This window comes from Cibotium barometz, chromosome 46 (genome assembly GCF_041138505.1).
Source record: "Cibotium barometz isolate CiBa-2024 chromosome 46, ASM4113850v1, whole genome shotgun sequence".
Lineage (NCBI taxonomy): Eukaryota > Viridiplantae > Streptophyta > Polypodiopsida > Cyatheales > Cibotiaceae > Cibotium > Cibotium barometz.
Window position 1 is genome coordinate 22,518,250 of NC_141091.1, and position 8,923 is coordinate 22,527,172.

Here is an 8,923-nt window from a genome sequence, read left to right on the forward strand (position 1 = left end):
GCCCAAATAGTTTTGTCCCATGGAAAGAGTATGCATTGCCCCACTGAGTGCTCTAAAACTACTACCTAACTCATCTTCACACTATACTCCTGACTGCATTTGACTGGAACAAATTTTCTACTTGTTCCATAAAGTAGGTCGACTGGAACAAAATTTCTACTTGTTCCATAAAGTGCACATACCTAATGGTGGCCATGATCACGCCCAACAGATCATTGATTGTTTCTAGATCAAAATTGGTGAGAAGATGCCATGGAATCATGTTCCTTAAGGATCATCACCCATGGGGGAACTTTGCTATTGGAGTGTGCAATGGTAACTACTCCCACAAATGCTTTAGGGATTTTGTGACATGCAGCAGAGTGTGGATTCCACAAGTGCATGCTTAGACCATGATCACGCCCAATAGATCATTGATTGCTTCTAGATCAAAATTGGTGAGAGTGCCATGGAATCATTTCCCTTAAGGATCATCACCCATGGGGGAACTTTGCTATTGAAGAGTGCAATGGTAATTACCCACAAATGCTGTAGGGATTTTGCGACACAAACAGTATCATGGAGTATGGATTCTACAAGTGTAGTGCATGCTATCTTTTTTAAAGTTAACTGAAAGACTTAATAATTTTCAATGAACATTGTTTTGATGATGAACCTTTCAATGAACATTTTGTTTTAAGGATGAACATTACAATGAGGAAATTTGGTTGGTCGGAAAGCACCATCCTCACAAAAACGATCATAAGCTCTAGTCGTACTTAAAACAACAATATTTTCTATCAAAAAAATTTGCATGAAAACAAAATGTGCATTAGGAAAATTATTAACTAAGACCAACAATTATCAACATTAAAAAAGTTACATGCACTGTTTCTACTATGAAAAAAAAAGTATATAAAAAGAAAAGACCATATGAAGTGTAGAGGTGGCATAATTCTCTCCTTAGATATATAAACTTAAGGGAGCATGTCCTTTCTGCATTTAGAAAAACACTTTTGGTGTTGAAAGTGTAGAAAATAGACTCCTTTATACAATGATGTATAACATTGAACATTATGCTTATGTTGTTCTTGGCTCAAACTCTTTTATACAATGATGTATAACATTGAACATTATGCTTATGTTGTTCTTGGCTCAAACTCTTTGTTTAAGTAGATGCCCTTTTCTCCCCACTTAGTTCCTTCTTCTTATCTAAAAAATATTAAAATATATACAATTAGATATATGCACACAAGACTTATTTAAGTTACTATAGATTTGTTGACAATGCTTAAGTTTGAAGTACAACTCATAAAAATGAGAAAACTCTTTATTAAAGTTGATGCCCTTTTCTCCCCACATAGTTCCTTCTTGTTACTAAAAATGCCTTTAAAAAAATTTAAAATACATATAATTAGATAAATACACACAAGTTATTTAAAAGTATTTAGAGAATTAAAACAATTATAAACACATTACAATCGATTTGTTGAGAATGCTCAAGTTTGAAATGCAACTCATAAAATGATAAAATACATTCATCTCTTCAAAAATATTTTGCATTTGCAAAAGGCCTCTTGTGTGGAGGGCCATGCATGACCATGCGTGACCATGCGTGCATAAAAGGTCCTTTGAAAACCTTATAAACTAAGACAATTTAAGCGAGAGATAAAAGTGTAGCTTCTCTTTTAAAAAGCTGGTGCTCTCTCTCTCTCTCTCTCTCTCTCTCTCTCTCTCTCTCTCTCTCTCTCTCTCTCTCTCTCTCTCTCTCTCTCTCTCTCTCTCTCTCTCTCTCTGTGGCACCATTTACTTGTTCCCATCTTCTCAGCAATGTCCTTCGAATTCCTTATCTTTTATGCTTCCACACCCTTCACATCTTCAAGACACATTACCATCTTATGCCATCTTTGAAGCACCCTTCTCACTAGCAACTTTGCATGCGCAACCAACCCTTCCACGCGAGTGGCATCCACAACCCTCTTCGCATTGCCTAATTGGCTCTCTTGAAGGCTCCATAGCCATGCGTTAAGCCTCCTATCCATTTCCCCATAGTCGATAAACCACCCTAGCCAGCTTATATGACAAGCCTTGCACTTGAGCCTCCTTTCATGTCTACTTCGTCATCGCATGGCTTAGTTGGCTCCACAATTCACATTTGATCATCCAAGTCTCCTCCAACCATTACACACCCCCAATAACTCCAAGAATTAGCCATCTAAGAAGCCTTCCACCCTAGCACATGCAAGCTAGAAGTCACCAAGACTTAGTCATGTCAAGCTCTGGAGGTGGCTATGGTGTTCACATACAAGGCACTTGTGTTGATGTGGCCTTAGCTCAACGGCGGATGTAGGCAAGTTGGTCAACACGATGTGCTTAACGTGTTAGGGTGCATCATCATCTTCCCATGTTAAAAATAAGGATCAAGCATGCAAAACTCCCAACAACCGTATTATGTGGATAAGAAGCTTTTTGAGCATAGCTGCATTAGCCTTGGTTCTCATGTCCCTCCCTCCTTGCATTTTAACACAATTTTTTTGTAGCATCCCTAATTTTTATATTGTGTCCCTACCCGGACTAGTGGTGGTACTAGGACCGATGCCCAGCCAATTGTGACTTCTCCTCGGGCTGAGATTGATGCCTAGCTTGATAAGGATGCTTGGGAACATGCGTTCATCATCTTCAACATTAAACCATGTATTGCTCGTCAATTTAATGACAATGATGATGAGACCACATAAGAATTATGGGATACCATTCAAAGAAGTTATCATAGAGAGAATTCTCCTCACATACGATTCCCTTGGAGAATTAGCTTGCCAACTTAAAGATCTCCAATATTGCCGACATCATGGAGCTTGTTACCATCGTGAAGCAATTGGTTGCTTTGGGGAGCAAGGCTACTGAGATGAAGAATTTGTTTATTGGCTCCCGCCAAAGTGCCTCAAAATTTATCATTTTTATGTGATACTATTTCACTTCTTCCCTCTACTCACGATCTGTATATTGTTATTGACATGCTTCAAGATAGAGACCAAGAAGAAAACAAACCAGGGTGCTCACAAGATCCTTCTTTAGGTCAAGGGCAAAGGTAAATGGTAGTCTAAGGGTTCCACCAGCAAACAAAGTTGACTTTAAACCTACTAACAATCCTGCTCATAAGTATCTTACTTGCCATTATTGTAGTCACAAAGGTCATATTTAACCTAACTCGCAAGAAGAAGAGAGAAGATGGTTTTGCAAAGAAGCCCACCAATCAAATGTCTCCATCCTACCAATCAATCCTAAAGTTCCTCTTCCACCAAGGAGACTGTCTTCATCGGCATTGAGGAGACTGTCTTCATCGGCATTGAGGAGCTTCCCATGGACTCACCTATTCCTAGCACCTCACATCTTATGGATTGGGTGGTTGATAGTAGTGGGTGCACTACTCACATTACTTCATGACACGTCCATTCTGCATGATATTCGGCCTAGCTCTTTGAAGGTGTCCATTGACGATGCTTCCAATCTTGAGGCCTCTTGTGTGGGTAACGTGCACCTTAACTCGGCTAGCCTTCTACCATCTGAGATTTTCTTTATGTTCCCAAGCTCTCTAGCAATTTTCTCTTAGTGTTTTGGATTGCAAAAAAAGGCTTTAACATTACTATGAGAGTTTAGTTCTTGAGGTCATTAACACCATCACCTTATAAAACGTTGCCATATGTGTACAAGAAGGCAGTCTTTACAGGCTGTTGAAGGACTTTTGTGGTTCTTTGAATAAGTCATAGTATATCATTTGCTACAACGTCTTCAAAACCATCATGCTTTGGTAGCTTACATGGATACAGTATTGTGGCATGCTTGCTAATACTTCTCTTTAGCCAGTTGTCTTCTCAATATATGGTCGAGGGCCTTCTACAGAGCTGAAACCCTCCGACTTCACTTGTGTGGCATGTTTGCATGGCAAGAAAACACAAAGAGCCTTTCCCTCATGAGGCTACTCATCGGGCTTCTCACATCTTGGAGCTTATCCATATAAACTTGTGCAGTTCCATGTGGACTAGTACCTAGGGTGTGCTATTATGTGCACATTATATGTGCATATACTAGGAGGCTAACCCACATTAGGCTTGTGAGCATGGGAGCATGCAAATAAGATCTAGTGGAGCATGGGTTAGGGCTACCCTCAAGGGTTGAGGTTAGGGTCAGGCATCCAAGAGTGACACATGGGAAATGGCGAGTCAAGAGTCACTTGAGGGCCCTCCTATATAATAGGGACATGGGACACACTTAAGGGATGTCCTCTTGTATAGAGCATTTTATCTACTCTCATGCCATTTAACACTAGAACTATGTGCTGCTAAAATGATGTCATATCTCTTGGTGGTATGGAACACCAAGGTAAGGTATGTGGTACTTCATTGTATTTATGTGTGCATCCTTGAGATTCCCTTGAGCTTAGGGGTAGTTGGGTGGATGAGTTTATGCCTGGTTTATGCATGTTTATGCATGACGATTATCTAGAGAGATCTTATGGTTTTAACAATGGTATCAGAGCAATCTCTAGTTAATTGTTGTTGTTTTTTCTTTCTTATTCTAATTTTAAGCATTTTTTAAAGTAAAATTTAATATTTACCAAATAAAAATATTATTTGTTGGTTTGTTTTGGTGATTACACACATGGATTGTCGATATGGTGGTTGAAACGCGTGTTTCTTCTATTCAATGGATGAATCGACGTTTGCGGGGGAATTTCGTAAGTTCAATGCTATTTTTTCTAAAATTTTTGGTTTAAAATAAGCATTTATAGAAATTTTAACCAAAATACCGCACATTTTATTGTGGATATTCTTGGTAGAATGAATTCCCTGAAATTCTACATTTTTTGGTTTTTCTAATTATTTTAATTATTTTAGAGCATTTTTATGGAAAAATATATATTTTTAATGCATTTTGGCGGGTTTTCCGCAAAGATGCTATCAATTTTTTTGCCAAATTTCTACTGAAATGCAATATGGGGCAGCAATTGATGCATTGGGTTCTCTCCCGCGTGCGCATAAAATTCTTTTCTTCCCTCAAAATCAGGAATTTCCTTCTATTTCTCTCTCTTGCGTGTGTGAATGCCTCTTAGAAGGCAGAGTTTAATTAAACATTAATCATAACTAAGTTATAATTATGATTAAGGTTTAATTAAAATTTTAATCAACCTCCTCTCTGTTAACAGAGAAGGAGGGGGTGGAGAGAGAAAGAAAAAAGGAATGGAGAAGAAGGGGAGGAGAGAGAGGAGCTCTCCTTCTCTCTCTCTCTCTCTCTCTCTCTCTCTCTCTCTCTCTCTCTCTCTCTCTCTCTCTCTCTCAATAATCGCAATGCGGGGGGGAAGCACTGCAGGCTGTCGTGTGGAAAAGGCCACCCCCCCATAAAATCGTTTTTTGTAAGCTTTAAAAGTAAAGCTTTAAAAAACTTTTATAAGCTTTAAAAGTAAAGCTTTAAAAAACTTTTAAATATAAAAAAAAGAGTTTTTTTAAGCTTTTCAAAACTTAAAAAAAAACTTGCAAAGAAAAAAGAAAATAAGAGATTTGAAAAAAAATCTTCTCTGAAATTTTCTTAAAATTTTTCTTTTGGAGCCTTTTGGCTTTCTAATTCCCGGGAAACCTATTAACCTTCGGAATTCCAGGGATCTTTAGACCTTTCGGATCTAGAAACTTTTGACGTTTCACGTTCTAATTTTTTTGTCTTTTCATTTTCTCGAAACTGTTGGCTTTCTGTATTCCGGGAAGACCATTGGGATTTTGGAATTTTTTAGAAAATTTGGGATTGGTGATTGGCATGTGGTGTGTCCATTCAGCCACCCGTGATCATTCAAATTCCTTTAAAAATCTATTTTTAACCCATAAATTTAGAAAATCTATTAAAATTTATACATTTTGATTGGATTTGAGAATTGTCGGGCGGAATTAGAAATTTCGTGAATGATGGAATTCTCAGGACGAATTAGGAATATTCTAGAAATTATTTTTAAAAATCCTAGAAATTGGTATTTTTAAAATATCAATGGTATTTTGGCAAATCTAATTGCTAAAATTTTCTTGGAAAAATATAGGTTTGGAATGCCATAAGATAGGTTTGGTGGAATGTTTAAGTGTGGTCTATGCTTAATTTCCTAAGCCTAAGACAAATTCTATCATGGGTTAGTTGATCTAGTTGTTTTGGTGGATTTTATTGGATGGTTTCTAAGTTTTATATGGATTTATCAAGTTCTGCCTAGATCACTTGTGTCTAGGGGTTTTTAATGAGTGCTACACATATGTGTTTGACTTTCTTACTTTAGAGTTTTGTTTGAACAACACCATGTTCATATACTCCGGATTGATAATGCTTCTTTTTGGCATGATTAATGACCATTAGATGGCATGCATTGATTTTTATAATCAACTATGGTTTTTATGGATTCGAGGTGCTTCTATCGATGGTTTTATGAGGATCTTTTGGATAATATCATGTGCTTTGAAGGTAGCATTTGCCTTCGTTTTTGCACGTAATTTTGGAGTATATTCCTTGTACTCTTGTACAAGGAATATATTCCAAAGGATCTTTTGGATAATATCATGTGCTTTGAAGGTAGCATTTGCCTTCGTTTTTGCACGTAATTTTGGAGTATATTCCTTGTACTCTTGTACATATTCTAACTTAGATACCTAATTGCTTATGTATCTAGGTGAATTGTTATTTTTCTGCCCCACCTTTATTATGTTTATTGGGTAGTTATCATTAGAAAGGCGCCAATAATTCAAATTGTTTTCTAATGATGTACTCGAAAAAAGTTATTCCTTGATGTGGTCTCAGGTATATAGAGATAGGTTTTAGTATATGAAAGTCTGGGATAAGGCCATCTCATTCCTTTTATGCAGGATTTTATTTATATTTCCTCGATGGCATACTAGGGAGTTCCAAATTGTTTGGTAAGGTATGTATGGGTGGTATCATGGTGGTATGGGATGCTAGTGATCCCTCACATATATTATCTTATCGGATAATTTGGGCTGAGGATTGTATCTTTCTTACATCACTTGGCATGTTGACCCCAACATTCAAAGACAATCTCATTTTTTGACTTCACTTGAAGTTGTAGTGTAGGCATTCTCTAGATAAACTTCTTTTATCTATAGCCTGCATGTTTTGATGAGTGTAATCTCGTCGGCATTTTCACTTGTTGAAATCTCTTTCTTTAGAGTTCAATGAGTTTATCTTGTTGTGTTCGGATTAAGGAATTTCGGATTCTTCCTTTGTTGGAATTTCTTTCTTTAGTTCCATCTTTTAGGTGATCTATGCAGTCCACCTAATGGTTTACAGATGTACATATGTAACTCATTGAGACGTTGATGACTCCCTATGTTGATATGGGTAACTAGAGATGCCGATAATTCCCTGTGTGTGCAGATGTGGGTACATCGGGCCGTCGAGATGGATCCTTGGTTCTTGTTGTTAATGCCCCAAACAAAGCATGTGAATTAGATTGTAGAGGATATGCTTCGTGCATATGCCTCTAGAAAACCATCAAATTGAAAAAAATATATTTTAATGATGGAATTCATCTATAGCAGCTCTAAACATACGGGTACTGGTTTTAGTCCGTTCATGCTTATGTATGGGTATCAACCCAAGGCACCTTTTGATGTCGGTCTTAAGGACATTGAGCTTGATGCATTGAGGGATTTCTTGTGAGATATGTTGCGAGATATGTAGGAAATGCTGACCTAAGCTCAAGATTCTACCAGGAGTGCTCAGGATAGAGCATGGTTTTATGCTAATAGAGGATGCTCACCTCGGTCTTTTGAGCCAGGGGCATTGGTTTATTTGAAAGTTCCTAAAGATTCTCAAACTTTGTCAAGAGGAAAGTGCTCAAAATTATCTCCTAGATATTGTGGTCCATTTCGAGTTATACATCAAATTGACACGGTTGCATATGAACTAAAACTGCCTCCACATGTTAGAGTTCATCCAGTCTTTCATGTCAGTAGATTGAAAGAGAAACTGGGAGGTGAGGAAAACACAGTTACTCTTAAAGAACTCGTTGAAGTCGAAGATTTATCCTATGTTCCACATGAACCTGAAAAGGTACTTGAATTCGGGGAAAGGAAACTTTGTAGTTTAATCTCTGAGGTTAAAATTAGGTGGAAAGATAGGGAAATAAAGGATTCGACTTGGGAGTCGGTTGAGAATGTTCAGTTCAAATTTCATTCTTTTCATTGCAAGACTGCAATGTTTTGAGAGAGGGGAAGTATGTTATGTGCACATTATATGTGTATATACTAGGAGGCTAACCCACGTTAAGCTTGTGAGCATAGGAGCATGGGAACAAGCTCTAGAAAACTTGCAATCATCTCCTCTGTCTCTGTGTCCCTTGTGCAAGGGCTTGCCCAACCCCAGTTTCCTTTATGCAACTCCAACAAAAAGCGTTGAGAGCACATATCTGGCCTTGTCCTATGACACCATAGATGGGAAAATACAAGCAGGATGAAAGCCCCTTACATGTAGGATGGTTTTCTTTGAGAGGAATATCAGATCCAAGCAATTGGAGAGAGGCATATCAGGTCCATGTAATCGAAGAGAAATTGCCAATGTGCTAAGGCATGACATTGCCTTATTGACCCCAATCACTAGTGATTCGACATATTTTCATGGCAAGGCTTTGGCATGTGTGGCTAGAATGGTAATGATAGTAGAGGAAGTAGGCTACCTTGATGTCCTAAAAAGAGCTAAAGATTTTTTGGGGAAGTCGATGACACATGGATGGAGGAAAGTTTTCCTGGAAGCACTTTGTTTTGTGATTGGAAAAGGGGGGGCGTGATCAGTCAGAATGGATCACGTGACGAGTAGATTTTGGACTTGGAGTATACAATGACCAACATTACCATATGGGATATTTTTGCTATGCTAGGGTTGTTCTTGCAAAGTTGAATTCAGC